Raw genomic sequence first — 24,944 nt, forward strand, 5'->3', positions numbered from 1 at the left:
TTTTATTGCAAAATTAAAGCGGGAGTTCACCCAAAAATCAACTTTCTGCAGTGAGATCCAGCATACTGCTGACATCTGCAGTAGGCTGGTCTTTTTTATTTTATTTTGGTACTTATCGTTTTAGCAGTATTTCTTCTATGGCTCAGAGCGGGGAATCCTGCGGGGAATGGGCGTTCCCGAAGGCAAGCAAGTTGATTGACGGCCTTCGATAGCGCGTCACGGCTTCCGAAAACAGCCAAGGTGACACTTGGCTGTTTACAGCGCCTGCGCCTGCCGTGTAGAGCTGACTGCGCAGGCGCCGTAAATTGCCGAGTGTCACTCGTGTGTATTTTCGGAAGCCGTGACGCGCTATCGAAGGCTGTCAATCGACTTGCTTGTCTTCGGGAACGCCTATACAAGGAAGTAATCCCCGCTCGGAGCCATAGAAGAAATACTGCTAAAACGATAAGTACCAACAAAAAAAAAAAGACCAGAATACTGCAGATGTCAGCAGTATGCTGGATATAACTGCAGAAAGTTGATTTTTGGGTGAACTCCCGCTTTAAAATTCAGAAAAATGGAGCCATAAGGCAAACAGATACTGGTGTGCTATCCCTTTAGCAAACCCATAGCTCTGGTAATTTATTTGCCTTGTTTTTACAAATAATTAAAAAATATATATAACAAGCATTCAAATATCTTTAACCCTAAAAAAAAATCAAAATTGACCCAGAATAATTAAGTGAACAAAAAAAGGGGGTAGCGGGACTTTATTTGAAGCACACAGTCAACAGTGAGGGGTCAGGACAGGGTACATTTATTACATACCATACAAATTCATACAAATTAATAAATAATGTCACGGTATAATTCATCTATATACAAAAGGAACATAAAGGAACAAAAAGAAACATAATACATGACAGTGGAAAGGGATTGAGCCTACACAACCTCAGACCTTCCCATTGCATCAAAATTATTTAAAACACGTGATCATATAAAATTACATATACATCATATTAATAACATAGTCGGTGTAAAAATTGCATATACAAAAGCCCTACGCGTTTCGTGAAGTATTTATAACCACTCTTCAGGCGCAGCAATGTCAATATCTGAAATTAAACATGTGAGTTTCTAGGCCATCATAAAAAAATAAAGCCTTATATTACCCCCTTTCCTCCTCGGAAGTACAAGCCCAATGTTTCTTTGAAGCAGCAGAAAGCAGGTTTAATATAATAACTCCTTTTCATAAAATGTTAATTAATGTTAAATTTCTTCAGGCAGCGGATGAACATAGTATGAGCTTCTGGAAAATATATTAATAATTTCCCAATATTTACAAATTATAAATTAAAGTGGAAGGCAAGTCAAATTCCCACTGCCTCCTGTACTATGCCCTCCTGACCCACCCACACTGTGCCCTACTGACCCCCATACTGTGCCCTCCTAACCCCCTGTACCGTGCCCTCCTCACCTCTATACTGTGCCCTCCTCACCCCTATACTGTGCCCTGCTAACCCTCCCATACTATGCCGTCCGGTACTGTGTGCTTCTGCCCCCCCTGCACCGTGCCCTGCTGCCCCCCATACTGTGTACTCCTGACCCCTGTGCTGTACCCTCTTGACCCCCTGTACTGTGCCCTCCTGACCCCTATACTGTGCCCTGCTAACCCCACATACTGTGACCTCCTGACCCCCTATTTACACCCCGTAATGTGTTCTCCTGACCCCCCTGTGCTGTGCCCTGCTCCCCCCATACTGTGCCCTGATGACCCCTCTATACTGTGTCATGACCCTACTGTGCTATGCGGACACTGTACACTTCTGACCTATTGTACTGTGCCCTGCTGATCACTGTACTGTACTCTCCTGACCCCCTGTACTGTGCTATGCACCCCCCCCCCCCGTATTTGTGTTGATTAGTCTTTGATTTATGGAATGTTTTCTTATTGTTTAAAATACATTTTATTGATAGTACTAAAAATATATACAGTATCTCACAAAAGTGAGTACATCCCTTACATTTTTGTAAATATTTTATTATATCTTTTCATGTGACAACACTGAAGAAATTACACTTTGCTACAATGTAAAGTAGTGAGTGTACAGCTTGTATAACAGTGTCAATTTCCCATCCCCTCAAAATAACTCAACACACAGCCACTTCTCTACTTTGGGTGTTTTTCAGATTTGGTGTTTACAAGACTAAAACAGTTTTTTTTGCTAGAAAATTACTTAAAACCCACAAACATTATATATTTTTTTTTTCTAATACCCTAGAGAATAAAATGGCGATCATTGCAATACTTTTTGTCACACCATATTTGCGCAGCGGTCCTACAAGCGCACTTTTTTTGGAAAAAAATCACTTTTTTGAATTAAAAAATAAGACAGCAATAAATTTGGCCCATTTTTTTTATATATTGTGAAAGATAATGTTACGCCGAGTAAAATGGTACCCAACATGTCACGCTTACAAATTGCGCCCACTCGTGGCATGGCGTCAAACTTTTACCCTTAAAAATCTCGATAGGCGACGTTTAAAAAATTCTATAGGTTGCATTTTTTGAGTTACAGAGTAGGCCTAGGGCTATAATTATTGCTCTCGCTCTAACAATCGCGGCGATACCTCACTTGTGTCGTTTGAACACCGTTTTCATATGCGGGCGCTACTCACGTATGCGTTCGCTTCTGCGCACGAGCTCGTCGGGACGGGGCGCTTTAAAAAAAAATTTTTTTTTTTTTCTTATTTATTTTTATTTATTTTATTATTTTTTACACTGTAAAAAAAAAAAAAAAATGATCACTTTTATTCCTATTACAAGGAATGTAAACATCCCTTGTAATCGAAAAAAGCATGACAGGTCCTCTTAAATATGAGATCTGGGGTCAAAAAGACCTCAGATCTTATATTTAGACTAAAATGCAAAAAAAAAAAAAAAAAATTGGAAAATGTCATTTTTTCAAATGACAAAAAAAAAAAAATGTTTCTTTAAGAGGCTGGGCGGGACTGAAGTTTTGACGTCACTTCCGCCCAGCCGAGCTATGGGGACGGGCGAAGGAGATTTTTTCTTCAGTCTCGTCCCCGCGCAGCTCCCGAACGGTGGCGATCTCCTCCGCCGCTACCGACGGCTCCGGTAAGCGGCGGAGGGCGCGGGAGAGCGGCGGGAGGGGGGGGCCCCCTCTCCCGCCACCGATAACGGCGATCTCGCGGCGAATCCGCCGCGGAGACCGCCGTTATCATTACCAGAACCGCTGACAGTAAAGATACATACCTCGGTTGTGGCAGCAGCTGCTGCCGTTACCGAGATATGTATCTTTAAAGTTAGGCCGTATATAGTCGTACAGCGGTCTGGAAGTGGTTAATGTCTAAACCGCTGGCAACAAAAGTGAGTACACCCATAAGTGAAAATGTCCAAATTGGGCCCAATTAGTCATTTTCCCTCCCAGGTGTCATGTGACTCATAACGTTACAAGGTCTCAGGTGTGAATAGGGAACAGGTGTGTTAAATTTGGTGTTATCGCTCTCACTCTCTCATACTGGTCACTGGAAGTTCATCATGGCACCTCATGGCAAAGAACGCTGAGGATCTGAAAAAAATAATTGTTGCTCTACATTAAGATGTCCTAGACTATAAGAAGATTGCCAAGGCCCTGAAACTGAGCTGCAGCATGGTGGCCAAGACCATGTAGCGGTTTAACAGGACAGGTTCCTCTCAGAACAGACCTTGACATGGTCAACCATGGAAGTTGAATGCATGTGCTCAGTGTCATATTGTCAGGTCATCTGGAGCCAGTTGACAGATGCACGCTATCGGGATCAGGAGTGCACCGCTAAGGTAGTGAAGCTTACAGCTGACTGCCGGGGATGGGGCTCTGGGTAGTTCAGGAAAGCAGGTCCTCTGGAGCACCGACACAAATTACAATGGGAGCTAGAGCATGAGGTTCCCCAGGGTCTAAGAGCCAGCAGGTGTTCACCAGAGCCCCTATTGGTGGGGATTGACTTTGCGGCAACTGGCTCCAGGTCGCGGCCCCCAGGGTCTCCCAGGTCATGCTCACGGTAGGCTACTGGAGGATAGAGAGGAAGCAGCAGACCCAGGGGCCTGTGGGCCTGTGATGTTATTAAGATGGCCCTGGTAGAGAGAATAGGCTTAGAATGAGGATGGGAGTAGATTTTAGCTTAGTTAGATTTTGACTTGCCTTCCACTTTCACGTTTACCTAAAGCTGTTTTTTTTTTTTTTGGAGAGAGTAAGGAAGAGTTAAAGCCGCTATCAGTTTTTTTTTCAGTCACATTGGGGGAATTTCCCTTTACATCCTGTCTTATAGACACAATGGGAAGTGAGAGAAAATCTCCCAGGCGTAAGAGGGCCCGCTGAAACAAATGTTGCAATTGGACTACTGTCAACTTTGCCTACTGTTTTAAAAACTGGGTCCAACAATCCTCATGTTTGCTCTTTATTCCCTTTTGTTTTGTTTTTGGGTCTGGTCTGTTTTGTATGGAACTTCAGTTGGTATATATTGTACAGTTTCTCTTTTTTATGTCATTAAAAAAAAAGAAGTAAAAAATGACCCATGACCGGAGCACATTCAGAATAAACAATAAAGACCACCAAGTAGATGAGATGTACTAATTGCGTGAATCAAATAGATGGGCTGGATGGAGATGGTACTTCTTAATTCTAAAAAAGGCACACCTAAAAATAACTCAATATGTTCCTGAAAACTGGCAAAACACGAGGTATACTCATGCTTTTGGATCACATGCTTAATTTCTCCTTAGCCAAAATGCAGATTATTATTCTTTTGGAATAATTTTCTGGACTGATAAGAATCCGTGAATTCATGTGCCCCATTCTCCAGAGATGTCTGAGTCAGTACCAGATTTTCTGAATTATTTGTAATTAAATAAACCAGCTTGTGTGTAAAAAGACTATCTGGGTTAAGGGCCTATCCCTCTATGATCGATGATGAGTGCATGGCCTCAATGAGCTGCAAGAGTCGATGGCTTTCCATTGCTTTTAATAGAGCTGTTCTATGGTTAATTGATGGCACCCCCTGCTGGGGTTCTCGTATGTAATTGGTGTTTGCCCTACAAGTGTGAGTGAGGCCCAAATGTAGCGGTCTGCCCTTTATCTATCCATCAGCATTCATGTGCTTCCACTGAGGAGACTTTAAACTTCAGAGTTAGGACTGCAGTACACAGGGAGCCTTGACGGGGCCTGCAGCTTACGCATGTATTTGCAAATGCGTGCAACTAAACCCCTGTTTTTAAACGCATTGTTAGACAGGTGAATTTGGTTGGTTGCTGATTGGTTGGCAAGTTTGAGCTTGGATATTCCGTGTTATTTTTGACATGCATGTGCCCTTTCCAGTGCTCCTTACTGTATAGACCAGTCATAGGTAGGGGTAGTGACAGTTAGTTTGTTTCGGTCGTTAGTATTACCTTAACTCACTTGATGGTCAGTGAACTTTTGGGGACATGTACCAATGATTGCATGGGCTACAAAACATTACCTTACAAGCAACCATGTACTAAATATGACATTGACTATGGCACTAAGACATTGAGCAACCCAGATATTAAACAGGTTAAAACTTATTGTCAAGTCACCTGTGGCCAGGTGACAAGTACACCCCGTTGGGGTCAGGGATGCTCCACAGGGTAGTGAACCCTATGGCCGACTGCTGCGATTAGAGAGGAAGCGTGAACCCAAGATCGCCCAGGGCGCGGAGTCTAAGACCCAGCTTTGTGTTCACCAGAGCCTCTAGTGGTGAGGATGGCCTTCGCCGCAGCTGGATCCAGGTTGCGACCCCTGGGATCCCCTAGCTCACGCTCCGCAGGGAGAGAGGGGAAGCAGCAAGCAGGACAAGCGGTAGTGATGGGTAAGCCGAGGTCAGGGCAACAGGCAGACAAGGGTAACTGAGGGACTGGAAAAAGGTCAGGATCACAGGCAAACAGGAGAAGTCAGGGACGAGCCAAAAACAGTACACAGGAAGATAATCGTAGCACACTGCAGACAGGAACTAAAGCTAACATGGTTGAACAGCAAAGCAAACTAGCAGTGGTTAATATAGGCTTCCTGGGATGGCCTAGGGTGGAGCAATACAGGGAGGAAGATGATAAAAGACAGTCAGAAGGAGGGTCAGGCCTCTAATGAACACATGGAGATCAGGTAAGCTGCCAGACTTTATTGCATATCTATGACACTTTTTCTAAAAAAAATACATAGCCAGATCATCCGAATAGACTTATACATATAAAACTATGGAAGAGGGCAGGCAGACACAAGTACTTTGGTATATATAGAATATAATAAAAATAAAAAAATACAGGGAGGAGGGTGGCAAAAAATGTATTTTGGTGTTGTCTTCCTGTATTTCTCATTCATTGATTTGGGAGCCTAATGCCGCATACACACGATCGGTTCGTCTGATGAAAACAGTACCGTTTTCATCGGACGAACCGATCGTGTGTGGGCCACATCGTTTTTTCCCCATCGGTGAAAAAACTTAGAACCTGTTTTAAAATTATCTGATGGTTAAAAAAAACGATAGAAAAAAACGATCGTCTGTGGGCAAGTCCATCGGTTAAAAATCCACGCATGCTCAGAATCAAGTCGACGCATGCTCGGAAGCATTGAACTTCTGACACAAACGGATTTTTAACTGATGGTGTGTAGGCAAGACTGATGAAAGTCAGCTTCATTGGATATCTGATGAATAAATCCATCGGTCCGTTTTCATCAGATGAACCGATCGTGTGTACAGGGCATAACCATTGTCCTGTGTCCAGGCAGTTTCCTCTTGAAGGCCTTTGATATCAGAAGATGTACCCCATCGAAACACCCAAATACACCTGGGAACCTTGCATTCCAAAATACCATTTCTCTATGCATATTATTTAAAGGAGAAAGCTTGTTTGTCTGTACTTCTCCTATGGATCACAGGAGCGCTGTATGTTTTGCACTCCTTTGACCCGTTTTCAGCAGAGAGTGGGATTGTCACATACCTTACAGCGGAGCCCGAGAGGATGAGGGTGGCCTCTTGCATGGTTCCGGTCCAAGGACCCCTGGTGGTGGATACAAGGAGTGCAGGGGCAACTAAAGGGTGCATGTGCCTGCAAGCCAAAGGCTGAAGCTTGAAGACACAGGGACTTCTGCAGAGCAGATGTAGGAACTGGTCACCAGATTCATTCAGCAGGAACCGGACTAGGATCAATGGTAAAATCAGAAACAGGCGGAAGTTGGCAACAGGCTGGCAACGGGGTACACAATCAAAAGGCAAAGCCATAGACATAAGTCCAAGCCAAGGTCAGTTAAGTAGCAGAGGCAGGCAAGGAGAATCCAAGAGAATAGTCAGAGGAAGACAGGTTTTCAGGAGCAAGGTCAATCAGGCAAGCAGTAAAAAGAAACACAGGAACAAGCTGAAGACGATTCAGCAATGGTACTAGTCAGACTCTTTATTTATATAGGGCGCCATGCACCAGGATTCGTGGGAGCGTATATGCGTGCACATGCGCAGTAGCGTGCGCGCGTTAGCATGGATGCCCCATTGCACATGCCCATTCTGAATCTCGTTCATCTCTAAGATTCCGCGCATGCGCTTTGGCGTTAGCGGAACGGAAATTAGCAGCTGCTGCATGAAGATGGGCGCTTGCTGCGTGAGTTCTCTGACAGGGATGAAGTCCGCTCTCTGCTGACATCCTGGATGTCATTACAACAATAAAGTCTGGATCCGCCAGGTGCCTGGACTGATGTCTGTCTCAGATGGCTGCCCCCGCCCCTCCACAGCTCAGCGCTCCAATGAGTGAGGAGGGAGCAGAGCAGAGAGCTATGACTGACAGTCTACAGCTCTCTGCTCACGGACTTCTGAAAACCGAGAAATCGGCGATTATCGTTCGCTCGGTTCTCAGTGTAGAGGCGCCAGGGGACAGATGCTGCATCCACCAAGGTAAGTATGAATCTGAAAAAAATCCTTTACTTCTCTATGAGATATTAATTAAAAACGTTTTTTAAACTGCACCAAGGATGCTATGTACCAACAATGAAATGTGTCCCTTGTGCTAAATATATAGAGTGTAGCTGGTAATTGCCAATATCTCAAAGATTTCTATGAAAGAAGGAGAACCCTCATAGGTGGGACTTTAAATGGCAATGAGTAACACAAGTGTCTTAAAGGGTTTGTAAATGTAAAAAAAAAATCCCTAAATAGCTTCCTTTACCTTAGTGCAGTCGTCCTTCACTTACCTCATCCTTCCATTTTGCTTTTAAATGTCCTTATTTCTTCTGAGAAATCCTCACTTCCTGTTCTTCTGTCTGTAACTCCACACAGTAATGCAAGGCTTTCTCCCTGGTGTGGAGTGTCGTGCTTGCCCCCTCCCTTGATGGGGGAGGGGGCGAGCAGGAGAGTCAGGACGCACTCTACGTTGCAGATAGAGAAAGGAGCTGTGTGTTTGTGGGCGACCTGACTCTCCTGCTCGCCCCCTCCCCCCTCAAGGGAAGACAGCGAGCGTACAGTCGTACACAGCTCGTAGCGAAGGCCAGCCCCGCTCCCCGCAATTGAGGATAGGCCAGGCCAGCCCCGCCCACCGCACATGACCACTTGACCCAATCACAGGGCGCCAGGGGCCGGCCTGAGACTAAACATGGCGGCTGGAGTGATGGGTCACGGAACTTAAAATTACGATAATGTAGCGCCGGTGACTACTACTGGCACAGTATTGCACCCCCCCAAATGCTGCGCCCGGGCCTAGGCCCCCCTTACACCCCCCACGCTACGCCACTGCTCAGTTGTAATAGAGACCCCTTGTCCCTTGTGCTGGTCCTCAGTCAGCTGCCTCTGGATACCCCTGCAGTGGTGATCTCTTGGTGCTGTGGGGGTTAATGTCAGCTAAAGCACCTTGACAGGCACTTCCCAAAAGTGATGACTATTCCCACCCTTTCCGCCCTTTTCCTCAATTAATAACACCTATAGATTCCCATATGGCAAAAAGGTTTCATGATTAGAGGGTGGACAGATGAATGAAAGACCCACCTACTCCAATCATGGAATGCTTTGCATTGTGAGAACATAAAGCATGGGTGCTATGAAAGGAGTACAGGGAAGGAAAGGGTGGGCATCGTTGGCACTTTTGATGAGTGCTTATTACAGCTGGTGAAATGAATTCCCACAGCACCGGGAGATTACTGCTTTGGGGGTATCTAGAGGCAGATCACTGAGAATAACTATTGTAAACAGCAGCCACCAGCACCCAAGACACAATTTATTGCTGGTAAAGCCTGATACACATGGGCTAAATATTGGCTGGTTTTTGGCACGTGTGTACATCAGCCTGTGTGACAGAAGCAGGCCAAACAGCCTGTTTCCATTGAAGGGGCATGCTGAAAAAACAGTATATAATCGGCAACTGATCAGCACTGGCAGCCAATCGGTGTCCGGGGGGGGGGCGTGGAACAGTCCCTCTTTCAGATCACAATGGCTTACCGGGGAGGTTGCTGTACTAACATTGCATAGTTAGTTCAGTCCGGGAAAAAAATTATAGTGTGTACTAGACTAAAGTAGAAAAAACAAGATGCTCAAATAACGTGATAATTCAAACAAAAAAACAACTAGCATACATATTTAAATTCATTGTGCTATTGATGTGTTGAAATCACTATAACAAATAGGTTGCCCTATTTGTGTCACATTCTAATAAGTCCCAGTGAGAAGGGATGAGCAAATCAATGTCCTATTTTCAAAGGGAAAGACGCATCAGATGGTGGTTTATTAGCTGGAATTGTACTGCTCTCCTACAAGTGAAATGGTGACATCAAACCAAAAGGAACCACAGAACAGTGATGAGATAGAAAGGAAATCCTCCACCTTCCAAAAAAACTCCCTCTTACCAAAAGGGAAGATCCCAACCAGAGATCTTCTGTTGGCGTGTGGCTTTCTAACCCAGCCTAGGGGTCTATGTAGCAAGATATCGTTTCTCCGGTATCCAATAAATCTCCCTACAGATGGTCAGATGTGATTACAGCCAAGTTGAGGAAGGAAAGAAGGCTGACATAGCGTAATCCATTAAAACATTTTAATGTAAAAAATAAATAAAATCGCACTTACAATAAGAAGATAAAAAATCGCATGTGAAAGTTTGTAGCCGGCCGGCTAACACAGCCCGTTCACTCCGGGACTCTGTATGTAGTGATGACGTCAGCACGCCGCTTCACCCTACGTCCTTTCGTCACAATTGACTTCGTCCTGGGGTACTAGACTAAAGCCTCGTACACACGATCAGATTTTCCGCAGACAAAGCCTCAGACTTTTGTCCGAAGGGCGTTGGCCAACAACTTTTCTTGCATACAAACGGCACACAACTGTCGGCCAACAGCATAGTTACGTACTACGCGGTTTTTCAGCTCATTATCGCCACTCTTTGGGCACCTTCTGCTAATGTTGTGTTTGGTGAGCGTTGCTTCCAAGCATGCGTATTTGTACTTTGGACTTTTGTCCGACGGACTTGTGTTGACACGATTGGAGAATCCGGCAACAGACTGTTGTCCATGGAAAATTTTAAAGCCTGCCATCCAAAATCCAACAACAATTGTCTGATGCAGCGTACAAACGGTCGAATTTTCCACCAACAGGCTGTCAACACACAATTCCAATCGGAAAATCCGATCGTGTGTACGAGGCTTAATTAGTCTCTGATGCAGAATCTCTGATGCAGTTTAAAAAAAAAAAAAAGATTCCACTAAACTCAGCTTTACCTAAACCAGTGGTTCCCAACCTCATGCAGCGTACACACGACCGTTTTTCATGACGTGAAAAAATTATTTTCTTTTATGTCATTAAAAACGATTGCGTGTAGGCTCCAGAGCATTTTTTGCGATGTGAAAAATGGGCATTAAAAATTTAGAACATGCTCTAAAATTCTGTGTCGTTTTTCACGTTGTCGTTTTTCACGTCGTGAAAAATGATCATGTGTAGGCTTTACTGACGGGAAAAAACGTGCATGCTCAGAAGCAAGTTATCACTTGTTCTGGTAAAACAAGCGTTTGTAATAGAGATAGCACATTCGTTACGCTGTAACAGACTGAAAAGCACGTAGACTGAAAAGCGCGAACCGTCTCTCACCAAACTTTCACTGACACGAAATCAGCAAAATCAGCCCAAAGGGTGGCGCCACCTGAATGGAATTTCACCTTTATAGTGCCGTCGTACGTGTTGTACGTCACCGCGTTTTGCTCCAGCATTTTTTTTCCTGATCGTGTGTAGGCAAGGCAGGCTTGACAAGAATCACGGCGAAAAAAACATAGTTTTTTCTAGACCATTAAAAATGGTTGTGTGTACGCGGCATCAGTCCTCTTGTGCTCCCAGCAGATAGTGTTTTCAGGATTTCCTTCACCTTGGACTTGTGCTTCAAAACAATGTCAATGGCTGGGTATTTATTTATGAGAGCTATTTTATCTAAGGAACATTCCCATAATATGGCTCATTGGGGTACTTGAGGACTGAGGTTAGGAACCACTGAACTAGATCCTTAAATTTCATAGTTGTTGGTATACAGTATGTTGCTGTTTAGACAGATGCAAATGAGTTCCACCCATTTTTGAGAGGGGGTCTTAAACTAAAGACCCCCTCTCAAAACCTAGTTTTTGGATATTACATTTTTTTTTCTTCTTTTTCTTACTTACCTTTTTTGGAAGTACCGAGTGTATTTCCGATCCAGCCGGGCCGCAGCCCGTGAAGTCACGTCCACTTCTACGGCGGGCTCCCCTGGAGTCTTTTGGGACATGTGTGTGTCCCAGAAGACAAGCTGGCTATTCACAAAGCACTGCGCGACTCGGGCATGCGCAGTAGGAAACTGGCGGTGAAGCCACAAGGCTCCACTGCCGGTTTCCCTTAGTTGGAATGGCGGTGCCGGCACCCGATCTGATGAACGGATCGTCCTCGTGGGGGGCGACATCGCAGGCTCCCTGGACAGGTAAGTGTCCTTATTAAAAGTCAGCAGCTACAGTGTTTGTAGCTGCTGACTTAAAAAAAAAAAATTGGTTGGAACACCGCTTTAAGCTGACCATGCACGACCACACGAGAACTTTTTGCCTGGCCACCCACAGAAGGAATTTTGGCTGTTTCAGAAGAAATAAAATGAATTGGATGAAATTTACCGTATTTATCGGCGTATAACACGCACAGGCGTATAACACGCACCCTAACTTTAAGAGGGAAGTTTCAGGAAAAAAACTTTCCACACACCCCTGCGTATAACACGCAGGCACAGTTTACACGTTATTTTCAGGGTAAAAAAGTGAGTGTTATACGCCAAAAAATACAGTAATTAATGCATGGTCAGCTTTACTGAGAGGATAAACAGGTAATAAAACTGGTATGGAGTGGGAGTAACTGCTGTGTTACTGCTAGCGACAGGTTGCAAAATGTATGACATACAGTAAAACCTTGGTTTGCAAGCATAATTCGTTCCAGAAACATGCTTGTAATCCAAAGCACTTGTATATCAAAGCATTTTTTTTACAGGGTATAAAAGAGAAGAGAGGCACCTCTAAGGCCTAGTACACGCGAGAGGATTTATCCGCGGAAACGGTCCGGGGGACCGTTTCCGCGGATAAATCCTCTGCCGGATTTTGATCTCATGGTTGTACTAACCATGAGATCAAAATCCCAGTGGAATTCTGTCCGCGCTGACGTGTCGCGCCGTCATATAAGGCATTCCATGCATGCGTCGAATCATTACGACGCATGCGGGGGATGGATTCGGACGGATTGATCCGGTGAGTCTGTACAGACCAGCGGATCAATCCGTTGGACTGGATTCCAGCGGATCGATTTCTTAGCATGTCAAGAAATTTTGATCCGCTGGAAATCCATCCCCGGGGACAAAAATCAGTAAAAACAGATCCGCTGAATCGTACACACCAGGGGATCTATCCGCTGGAGCCGGTCCGCGGATCAATTTCAGCGGATCGATCCTCTCGTGTGTACGGGGCCTAAGTGTAGCAATAAGTTGCTAAATGTTGGACCTTCATTACATGTAACCATATTTCTACACTAAGGCCCCATACACACCATAGAATCTATCCGCAGATAAATCCCATCAAATGGGTTTCTGCGGATAAATCCTATGGTGTGTACACTCCGTCGGATATTTTTCCGCGGATAAATCTCCCCTGGGATGGATTTCCAGCAGATGGATATTTGCTGACATGCTCAACAAATCCATCTGCTGGAATCCATTCCAACGGATGGATCCGCTCGTCTGTACAGACTTACCGGATCCATCCGTCCAAAGGGATTCCCCGCACGCGCCGTAATGATTTGACGCATGCGTGGAATTCCTTATATGACAGCGTCGCGCCCGTCGCCGCGTCATAATAGCGGCGACGGCGCGACACGTCATCGGCAGAGGATTTCAGCGCGGATTTCAATGCGATGGTGTGTACACGCCATCGCATAGAAATCTTCTGAAATCCTCGAGAGGATTTATCCGCGGATACGGTCCGCTGGACCGTATCTGCGGATAAATCCTCTCGTGTGTATGGGGCCTTAGAGGCTCCTCTCTTCTCTTTTATACTCTACTCTTATATCAAGACATCGCTTGTATATCAAGGCAAAATGTATTAAAACATTTTGCTTGTCTTGCAAAACGCTCTCAAACCAAGGTTTTACTGTACTTCTACTGTAAGTGGATTGATCGGGTCAAGGTAGTCTTCTAGAATTTTCATACCGCACACTTGCAGCTTCAGGCATTTGCTGAAACATAAAAGGAGATGTCATAAACGAGAGGCAACATAATGTGAAATCAGCTAGACAGTACTACTAGTTCTGGCTCCACACTGCAAGGGAACTTTCACATATTCTGCTGTTACTATGGAGATAAGACTGTCATTCTCAGCTGTACTATTTAACAACAGCTTCCTATCTGTGAAGTAAAGCTTTAGAAGGATCTCGACTTCATTTTTATTTATTTTTACTGTAAAGTAAAAGGAGTGTCTAAGCATCAAAAGGGAATCAACAGGAAATGGAGTTAATGAAACCCTAACTGAATAAAATTTAGTTTGCAAGCATGGGGATTTCTTTTTATTTAATAATCATACTTACCTAAGTGGATGTAGCATCGGTCCAGTAACAGCGCAGCTCGCTCGGTTCTCACAGCTCCCGAAGCAGAGAGCTGGTGACTGTCAGTCACCGGCTCTCTGCTCTGCCCCCTCCCCCAGCACTCACTTGAGTGCTGAGCTGTGGAGGTGGTGGCTCAGGCTGTCAGCGGCTTGCTGAGAGGCTGAGCCGGGTGTTGGTCCAGGCATGTGGGCAAATCTCGACTCCATTGTAGAACTTCAGCCCGCTGTCTGCTGAAAATGGGTCTCAAGAGTGCAGAACAAACTACACTTATGTGAGCCACAGGAAAAGTACAGCCAAACGAGCTTTGACTGTACTTCTCCTTTAAAGGGGTAGTAAACCTACGTGTTTTTTCACCCTAATGCTTCCAATGCATTAAGGTGAAAAAACATCTTGCCGTGTCCGGCCCCCAGCCCCCCCCCCCCCCCGGTTTACTTACCTGAGCCCAAATTTCCGTGGGCACGTCCCCACCGTCCTTCTCTCCTTGGAGTCCTAGCTTTAATTGGATAGATTGATAGCAGCGCAGCCATTGGCTCCTGCTGCTGTCAATCAAACCCAATAACGCGGGAGCCAGAGCCGAGTCATACACTCGGCGTCTATGGACACAGGAGCGCACCCGCAAGGTAACCCCCTCGGTAGAGAGCTTCCCAGAGGGGATTATCTAATGTGGGGAGGAGCCGCGAGAGCCGCTGTGGGACCCCAGAACAGGTGGATCGGGCCACTCTGTGATAAATGAACTGCACAGTGGAGATAAGTATGACATGTTTGTTATTTTTTTTAAAAAAGGGAACCATACACACCATCAGATTTCCTTCAGATTTACCAAAACCATGTAGTGCAAGGGCATTCCTGATTGCATAGAAATTGAAACTCTTAAGATTTGACCTCATATTAGATGGTTTTGGTAAATCTGAAGACAAAAATCGACAGTAAATCTGATGGTGTGTATGGGGCTTAAGTGTCACTTTAAGCACTGTGTATGATAGAAACGGTTTTGTTTTATACATTTTTTTTTATAAAACATATCTTGCATCGTAGTGCTGATCTCCTACATTTCCTCCAGCTCACTGGATCTCTCCAACGCAGTCTCTCTCAGACACCACAGCGAACACTCATGACAGGCAGCTCTTTACCTCAGCAGCCCAGTCTCTGATCACCTCTCATATGCCCATGTGAGACTACCTTGGACCCTGGCTTCTGTTTCCTTTTCCTACCTTCTCTAGCACTGTAGCTTCTGAGCTTTGTAGTCTCACACAGAGCTACAACCCTCCAGTCTCTCTGGAGAGAGTCCAGTGACTGTGGGGACTACCTCCTCCACAAGTCTTTGCTCCTCCAATCAGCCCGCAGACAAGGGGGGTGAGGCCATTCCGCCCCAGGGTGCACTGCAGCCAATCCCAGTGTCTGCTGTTGCCCCAAGCAGTAGGCGGGGCTCTCTATTGGCTGACTCTGTCTCTGTAGAGTCTGCAGTGTGTTGGTGGATGGCTGCAGTGTTCCAAATAAGAGCCTGGTCCATGCAGAGGAGAGAGTGCTGTGGACTGGGGCTACAATTATATGAAATGTAGTCAATGGTTTTACATATACTTTAAAGGTTTTTCATATCCTATGAGCTAGCCATGATATTCCTGTTAGGGATAATGTCTTGCCAATTATACTTATTGAAGCAATAGGACAGACATAGTTGTTGGGAATCTATAGTATTAAAGGAATACTGCAATTTGCCTATATATATATATATATATATATATATATATATATATATATATATATTATATATATATATATATATATATATATATATATAGGATTATTACCTGTGCTAGTGTCTAAACAAATATGGACAGGGGTCAACTGCTGTATGCAAGGCAGACCATTCTGATTCAAACAAAATAACATCAAAAGCCCTAATCAACCATAAACAATTGTGAAATACTACAGCTGTGCTCAATTAATCACAAATTTCTCTTGCCGTCTGGTTTAGAACATAAATATCCACTGCCTCTGTGAGAGCAATTATCAGTAGCAGATTGTTACCTGTTGGTTGGAAATCAAATTTAGAATTAGTTTACATTTGCAAAAGGGGGGGGGGGGGGGTTGTTTATTGAGTAACATTTTACCACACACAACCACATCCCCCATCAGGGGAATTCAATTCTAGCATTAAAGTTTTACTAAACCCAGTTCCCTTCACTGGAAACAAGGGGCCAAGCCCAACCCATGAAAAAAAAAACCACACCATAATCCCCCCTCCACCAAATGATATTGTTAATTAAAAAGTGTTAAAAGTGTTAACTCCTCTAGCCTAAAAGTGCCATAGAACACCTTAAAAAAAAAAAATTGAAGATTTGGTGTGTCATAAAGACTTCCAGAAATGTTAATTTTGCCTAAACTGTGCACTGAAAACCCAACCTTTTTGTTCTAAAAAAATATCAGTACACTTCCTAGTAAGTGCCTAGGACCTCTTATGCATACAGCCTCATACTGTATGTCTGTAGTGTGAGATCATCTAAGGCACTGTTGCGCCGTCAGCTGTTCTGCTACATAAAGAAGTAAAGCTCTTCCACACAGAGACATAGTACAGAACATGACTGTTCTGGAAATTTTATGAAGATGTATTTAATATGTATTGTCATAGTGTCGTCCAGTGTTAATACTCCCGCAGCCCGCTCTAAAGAGCTGACTGGGGCAGACTGACGCTGGTTCAGTCCCGTCTGGTAGTGGAAAGCTTCCTGTGATTGGACAGAGGTATTTTCAGCGTGGGGGCATGTCCCCCAGCGAAATGGCTCCTGTGCATTGCACAGACGATCGTCTGAGGGGATATGATCGCTCTGCAAGGACATTATCGGTTATAGGCAGATGTACGCTCTTGTGTCTGCTGTGTCTGATCAGCACGTGTCGAGACTCGTATCGTACACCTGCAGATAGCCTTCCATCCACAGGGAATGGTAGTATAATCCGGGTATGCGTTGTTCTCTGGAACAACGTAGAATAAGGATTCCTATTAGCGGAAATACGGGAGTCTTTGAGTTGTTATGGTCAGAGACGGAGTCCATGTTTGAAAGCCATGCGGCTTCTTTTGTTTAGCTTTCAGGTACAAGGGACAGGAAAAACATGCATGCACACTGTCTCTGCTTAGACACGGCCATAGGACTCCTTTAGCCATTGTTCATTGGTTGTTTGTATTAACTCATACTGTAGGAAGGATTTCCTGTTAGGTCATATCCTGTGATGTCACTTCCCATGGAGGAAGTGATTGGCTGCTGGAGCCATCACTTCCTGTTTGTCAATGCTTTTGTGATTTACGAATAAAAAGCCAAGCACAGTGGTCGCTGAGGCAGTCATGCTGATGGAGCTGAGAGCATAAGCTATGGTGATGTCTGTTTATTTGGGGATATGTGTGCTCATTAGCACAGGAGATATGGTATGAGGCAAAGCGTACAGCCTAATTTCACCAGACAAGACAAAGTAAGTTATTAATGGGGTGGAAAGCCCAATTGCAGGGGACCACAGGCAATAATTGTGATTAATTATTTGGACTCTGCTTGTCTTTTTTGGGCACAGCTTACAGAGTTCAGATCACTTTATGTATGCAATCAAAGCCTCCTCCTCTTTTCCAAATTATGTAGCCAACCCCACCTTCTCTGGTAGCACAATGCAACCAAACCCACTGACTTCTGAATCATGATGCAAAACCCACGTTTTTGTTTCTCTTTCAAACTATGGGCCAGATTCACAGAAAAAGTACGCCGGAGTATCTGCCGATACTCCGGCGTACTTTCAAATTTGCCGCGTCGTATCTTTATTTGTCATTCACAAACAAAGATACGACGGCTTTTGGCTAAGATCCGACAGGCGTAAGGCTTCGTACGCCTTCGGATCTTAGGTGTAATTTTCCGGCGGCCGCTGGGTGGAGTTCGCGTCGTTTTCCAGTGTCGGGTATGCAAATTAGCTGATTACGGCGATCCACGAAGATACGCGCGTTCGTCGCAATCTCTTACGTCGTCGCTAGTCGGTTTTTCCCGTTGCAAACTTAGGCCTGCTTTTTCATGGCTTATCTTTAGAACAGCCATGTTAAAGTATGACCGTCGTTCCTGCGTCGAATTTCAATTTTTTATTTTTTTTTGCGTAAGACGTCCGGGAATACGAAACGACGTAACGCACGTTGCCGTTCAAAAAATACGACGGGGCGCCGTAATTTCGCGCAAAGCACGTCGGGAAATTTTCACACGGAGCATGCGCAGAATGTTCGGCGCGGCAACGTGCCTAATTTAAATGGTACAAGGCCCCTTTTGAATTAGGCGGGCTTGTGCTGGACGGCTTTACGTTACACCGCCGTAAGTTTATACGCAAGTGTTTGGTGAATCAGGCACTTGCGCTGAAAACTTGCGGCGGTGTAACGTAAAGGGGATACGTTATGCCGCCGCAGACATTCGTGAATCTGGCCCTATATAACCACCTTATAGAATCTCATCCCATTAAAGTGATATTGCTATTTGATTTACCAATTTGTTTTTATACATTTTGTGCATTTACTAAAATAATATAGAAAATAACTGCGAAGAAGAAAGATACAGTGCATTGAAAAAGTATTCATACCCTTTAAAACTTTCCACATTTTGTCATGTTACAACCAAAAACGTAAGTGTATTTTATTGGGATTTTATGTGATAGACCAACACAATAAATAGGAAAATACATAATAGATAAATAGAAAATATTATATAAAATATAGTTAACATAAAAGCTAGCTAAATTATATAAAGCAGACAAAAAAATATATAAATTATAAATACATGGTAGATAGATAGATGGATAGATATTGATTATGTAGGTGTCCTAAAGTATTTGAGTAGATTTGAGAATTTCATCTACTTATGTCAGTGTTTATTGTTCCTGGAAGTATTGCGGCATTATTATTTCACATTACCTAATTATCCTTCCATCAAGCTTTTCCCAAGTCAAGGTAATGCTTTGATCGCTTTCCAGGCTCAGTGAGATCACACATGCTTACAAATTCTATTTAAATATTTAGATGGTAATAGTGGGATGACATTATACACGGTGTAGGCAAAATAAGTTCATGTACACACTTTATTTTCCAACACAACTTATAAATATTTTGCAACTATGTGTAAATCTGTCTCTACCCACTCAGGAAAATCCTAGTCCAGTACAGAACCAATTCATGAGAATTGGGAATTTGTAAACACAAAGGCCCCGATTCACAAAGCACTTGCGCCGACGTATCTTGAGATAGGCCGCGTAAATGCAAATATGCGCCGTCGTATCTATGCGCCTGACTCAGAAACTAAGATACGCCTGAAAATAGGCTTCATCCGACCGACGTAACTTGCCTACGCCGGCATAGAGTGGGCGCATATTTATGCTGGACGTATTTGGCGCTCCCATTGATTTTCTATTCACATATGCAAATAAGGGAGATATGCCGATTCACGAACGTACGTCTGTCCGATGCAGTGCGCGTAAAGTCATACGTCCGGCGTGAAGTTATGCCCCATAAAGAAGGTGTAACTCAGCAGCATCCATTCAAAGGGCTGCACCAGGGAACACAAGCCGACGTAGTTTACGTAGGACGTGAATATGACTAGGCGTAGGTTACGTTCACGCCGTAGGCAGTGAACCAGCGTATCTTAGGCAGTTGTTCCGACGTATTTGTGAGCATGCGCACTGGGATGCGTCCACGGGGCGGCGCATGCGCAGTTGGCGATTCGTATCTGTCTGGCGCTCGGCCCATCATTTGCATTGGGTCACGCCTCATTAGCTTGGCTCACGCCCACTTCCACTTACGCCGACTTATGCCTTGGAAACCCAGCGCAGATTTGGGAGGAAGTGCTTTGTGAATTCAGTGCTTGCCTCTCTGCGCTGTGTCGGTGTAGCGTAAAGGAGATACGCTACGGCGGCATAAATATGCGTCAGTGTCTGTGAATCCGGGCCAAAGAGTTTTTTCAGTTTTGGACATATTGTGGAGGGGTTAGGACCCCTGCAAAGTGTTTATTGCTGTGTCCCCACTGAGGGGATTCCCCCTGTATGTGTCCTGGTGACCAATTCCACCAAAACAGAAATTTTGGGTAAATCTGAAAGAGGTGAGGGTGCGTGTTCCAATGGTGACAACTGTTGTGGTGACAGCTGTAGGGGAAATTCCCTCTCTTTTGAGAGATATCCTCTGACTTCCTCTGATTTCCTGTATATCTCCAGGACAGGAAGTGAAGAGAAATATATGTAAACATTTCAAAAACATTATATTGGACTTTACTAGCACGACAAGGAGCAAACAATATATACATTAAACCATGTTTTATTACAAATTTTGTTACATTAAAACATTAAACCACTACATGGGTTAATAAGAACAATATTGTGCTACTTGCGCGACATAAATATGTGAAAAGTGTGGCATGCATTTGTATCCGACAACAAATGTTTGAGAGCCGGTTCTCATTTTTTCCGACAACAAAAGTTATTGTCAGAAATTCCGATCGTGTGTAGCCAATTCCGATGCACAAAAATCCACGCATTCTCGGAATCAAGCAGAAGAACCGCATTGCCTATTAAACTTTATTTTTCTCGGCTCGTCGTACGTGTTGTACGTCACTGCGTTCTTGACGTTCGGAATTTCCGACAACATTTGTGTGACCGTGTGTATGCTACAAAAGTTTGAGCCAACATTCCGTTGGAAAAAAATCCATGGTTTTGCTGTCGGAAAGTCCGATCGTGTGTACGCAGCATAACAGGTTTTCTTCTAAAATTGCCCTGCATTTGGCTCCATCCATCTTCCCATCAACTCTGACCAGTTTCCCTGTCCCTGCTGAAGAAAAGCATCCCAGCTACATGATGTTGCCACTACCATGTTTCACGGTGGGGATGGTGTGTTCAGTGTGACGTGCAGTTAGTTTTCTGCCACACATAGGCCCGGATTCGTATACATCGGCGCATATTTATGCCGCCGTAGCGTATCTCTTTTACACTACGCCGGCGCAGCGCACAGAGGCAAGCACTGGATTCACAAAGCACTTGCTCCCACTCACTGTTAAAGATACGCTGGGTTTCCTCGGCGTAAGCCAGCGTAGGTGGAAGTGGGCGTGAACCTTGCTAATGAGGAGTGACCCCATGCAAATGATGGGCCAAGCGCCATAGAAGTACTTAAAATGAACGGCACATGCCTCGTCCCGTGGCCGCATCCCAGTGTGCATGCTCAGAATCACGTCGAAACAACTGCCTAAGATACGTCGAATCACTGTCTACGACGTGAACGTAACCTACGCCTAGTCATATTCACGTACAACGTAAACGACAAAAGATACGACGGCTTGTGTTCCCTGGTCCATACCTTTGCATGAGTTGCGCCTCCTATATGGGGAACAATTTTACGCCGGACATACAACTTACGCAAACCGCGTATATTATGCGCCGGGTGCAACTACGTTCGTGAATCGGCCTTTCTCCCTCATTTGCATATGTGCATAGAAAATCAACGGGAGCGGAAAATGCGCCCAGCGTAAATATGCGCCCACGATACGACGGTGTGGGCAAGTTACGTTGGTCATAGGAAGCCTATTTTTAGGCGTATCTCAGATTGTGGGCACGGCGCACAGATACGACGGCGCATAGATAGACTTACGCGGCATATCTCGAGATACGTCAGCGTAAGTGCTTTGTGAATCCGGGCCATAGTGTTTTGCTTTTAGGTCAAAAAGTTCCAAGTTGGTCTCACCTGACCAGAACATCTTCTTCAACATGCTATGACTAAGCACTAGTTTCAGTGCAAAACGCGTCAGCAGTCGGGTTTTTATTTTGCTGTGACTTGTAGTGCTGTCCTTCTTTTAATAAAGGCTACAATTTGTTCAGAGTGCGGCTGTCCAGAGACAATTTTTGTTCCTATCTTATTCAACGTGTTTGCTGTGTCCGCCACATGGCTTCTCACAAACGGGACTTCTTCAATGGCTTTCTTCTTGCCACTATTCCATAAAGGCCAGATTTGTGGAGAGCACGACTAATAGTTGTACTGTGGATAGATTCTCTCATGTGTGCTGTGGATTTCTGCAGCTCCTCCAGAGTTACTATGGGCCTCTTGGCTGCTTCTCTGATTAATGCTTTTCTTGCCCAGCCTGTCAGTTTAGGTGGATGGCCTTTATGATGCTGTTTGATTACTAAGGTTCTCTAACAAATCTCTGAGGGCTTCACAGAACAGATGTATTTATACTGAGATTAAATTACACACAGGTGGACTCTATTTACTAATTAGGGGACTTCTGAAGGCAATTGTTTCTACTAGACTTCAGTTAGGGGTATCAGAGTAAAGGGGACTGAATACAAATACGCCACACTTTTCACATATTATTTTTTTTTTTTTAAACGTTGAAAGCCATTTATCATTTTCCTTCCACTTCACAGATATGTGCCACCTTGTGTTGGTGTATCACATAAAATCCCAATAGAATACATTTTGTTTGTAACATGACAAAATGTGCAAAATTTCAAGGGGTATGAATACCTTTTCAAGGCACTGTATCTACCTATTATTGGTTAGCGCATAAGTACTCTATTCTCTATATTGCTGTTCATAACCCTAGCCAGGGGTTGAATCAGGACCTATTGCACATAGTTAGGTTGTACTACTACCTTCTGTATGTCATTCCCTGTCCTCCACCTGCACTTTTCGGGTTTTGTTGCCTTCGTATTTTTGCTGTTACTTAAATAGCCCACCCGCCTTCCAAGGCTTTGCCTCTTTAACCACTTGAGAGCCGCGCTATAGACGAAAGACGTCCACAGTGCGGCTCTCAAGTGCCGGGTGGACATCCCTGGACGTCCTTTTTTGTGCATTACCCGCGCGCGCCTCTGGGGGCGCGCAGCAGGTAAACACTGTAAAATGGTGTATAATATTGCGCACCCTGTAGTGTATCTATACCTAGGCTGCCAACATAACAAAGTGAACTCTTCGTGAACAAAATAGAAAATAAAAATGTAGCGCCAAAAATGGGTGACCAAGATCCTGAAAAAAAATAAGTATATCTCACCCTATCTTTCCAGGTGGTCAACAAGTGAAATAACAACCTAGTAAGGTATTATTAGAAGTGATAAGGACTCTATCTAGAGTACACAGAACAACAAACACACAGGGGGTATGAACCAGCCTGTCTGTTGTGTCTAGAATCTATAGAGTATCCCTAACGAGATAGCACCCCAAAATCCAGTGAAAGGTGGTGATCAGATGTGATAAAAATCACAACCAAAAAAACATGTAAAAATGTGACGTATTGAGGTGATTAAACATAAATGAAAATAACAGCACCATGTAATAACACACTGTGGTGAGCAAAAATGCAAACAAAAAATATCAATTATGCGTGATGCATGGATATTCAAATCCAGTGTCCCGTGAATAAAACGTAATGTTTATAATACTTGGGTGTAGCCACAATACTCAATGATTAGGGCAATAGTGCCACCTGTTGGATGGTCAGTAGACTGGTTGTAAATAGTCCTGTATAGTGTACAGTGAAGACGATCTGCAAAATCCTCAACTGTATAGGGTAGAGCTTCAAATCTTCAAACAGTAGACATGGGAACAATGGTAATGAATGGATACTCTTACCGAAACTGGTGGACCCTCTAACGCACCGTACGGTGGGAGGGTCGTCAGAGCTTGGTTAGACCGTCTGTCTCCCTGTTCCAGATATCCACAGAACGACAGTCCTGGACCGTGGTAATCCAAACTTTTGTTCCGTTGTCTTCGGGAGAAGCACTGAATAAAACTCCAGTTGTTGGAAATAGCTCAAACACCCCCAAGTATAAGGAGAAAAAAGAAAAGAGGAGAGGTGCTCCACATAGTGTAAAAAATTATTTATTTGGTAAAGCAAAAAACTTTCCAAATTTCACAAAAATGACAAAGTTCAATAAAAATCAGTAAAAAAGTCATGAAAACCAAGTAGAAAAATTCAAATTCAAAGTCACACATATATGGAAACAGCAACTGAACAAGATGTAAACAGTAGCAACTCCCACCCAGGGATGGGTGTATAGGAGTATATCCAAAAAATGCAGTGGAGATGCAAGGATCAATCACCCTACCGGTTTCGTCTGACAAAGACTTCAACTGGGGTATTCGATTGTCCCCCGCATCTCACCTGCATTAAATACCTTTTTGATCCGGTTCCGTGGTTACCCCCGCTCCTCCCGACACGCTGAATCGGCGTGCGCTCCAATAAACATATCCTATCCTCCTTTGCGTTCCATAGAACGTATATTAGAGAGGCGGGACATCCGGTTAGCGCATTCTCCTATCAAGAGAGAGGATCGTTGACTGTCCTCGTGTGCGCTCCAAAGACCGGATATAGGAAGGCGGGACTTCCGGTTAGTGAGCTCATCTGTCGAAACAGTGTCACTACCCCATGTCACTCCGTGTGGAAGGGTAAACACTGTGCCTGGCGCATCGCTGAAAAGGCCGATGCGTGTGCCTGGTGGCCGCGATGTCCGACAGGTACCCGCGATCGGCGGTGACAGCAGGGACATGGAGCTCTGTGTGTAAACACAGAGCTCCATGTCCTGTCAGGGAGAGAGGAGACCGATCTGTGTCCCTTGTACATAAGGACACAGCATCGGTCACCTCCCCCAGTCAGTCCCCTCCCCCCACACAGTTAGAACACACCCAGGGAATACATTTAACCCCTTCCTCACCCCCTAGTGTTAACCCCTTCACTGCCAGTCACATTTATACAGTAATTAGTGCATTTTTAAAGCACTGATCGCTGTATAAATGTGAATGGTCACAAAATTGCGTCAAAAGTGTCCGATATGTCTGTCGCAATATCGCAGGCCTGACAAAAAAAAAA

This window comes from Rana temporaria, chromosome 4, assembly GCF_905171775.1.
Source record: "Rana temporaria chromosome 4, aRanTem1.1, whole genome shotgun sequence".
Taxonomy (NCBI): domain Eukaryota; kingdom Metazoa; phylum Chordata; class Amphibia; order Anura; family Ranidae; genus Rana; species Rana temporaria.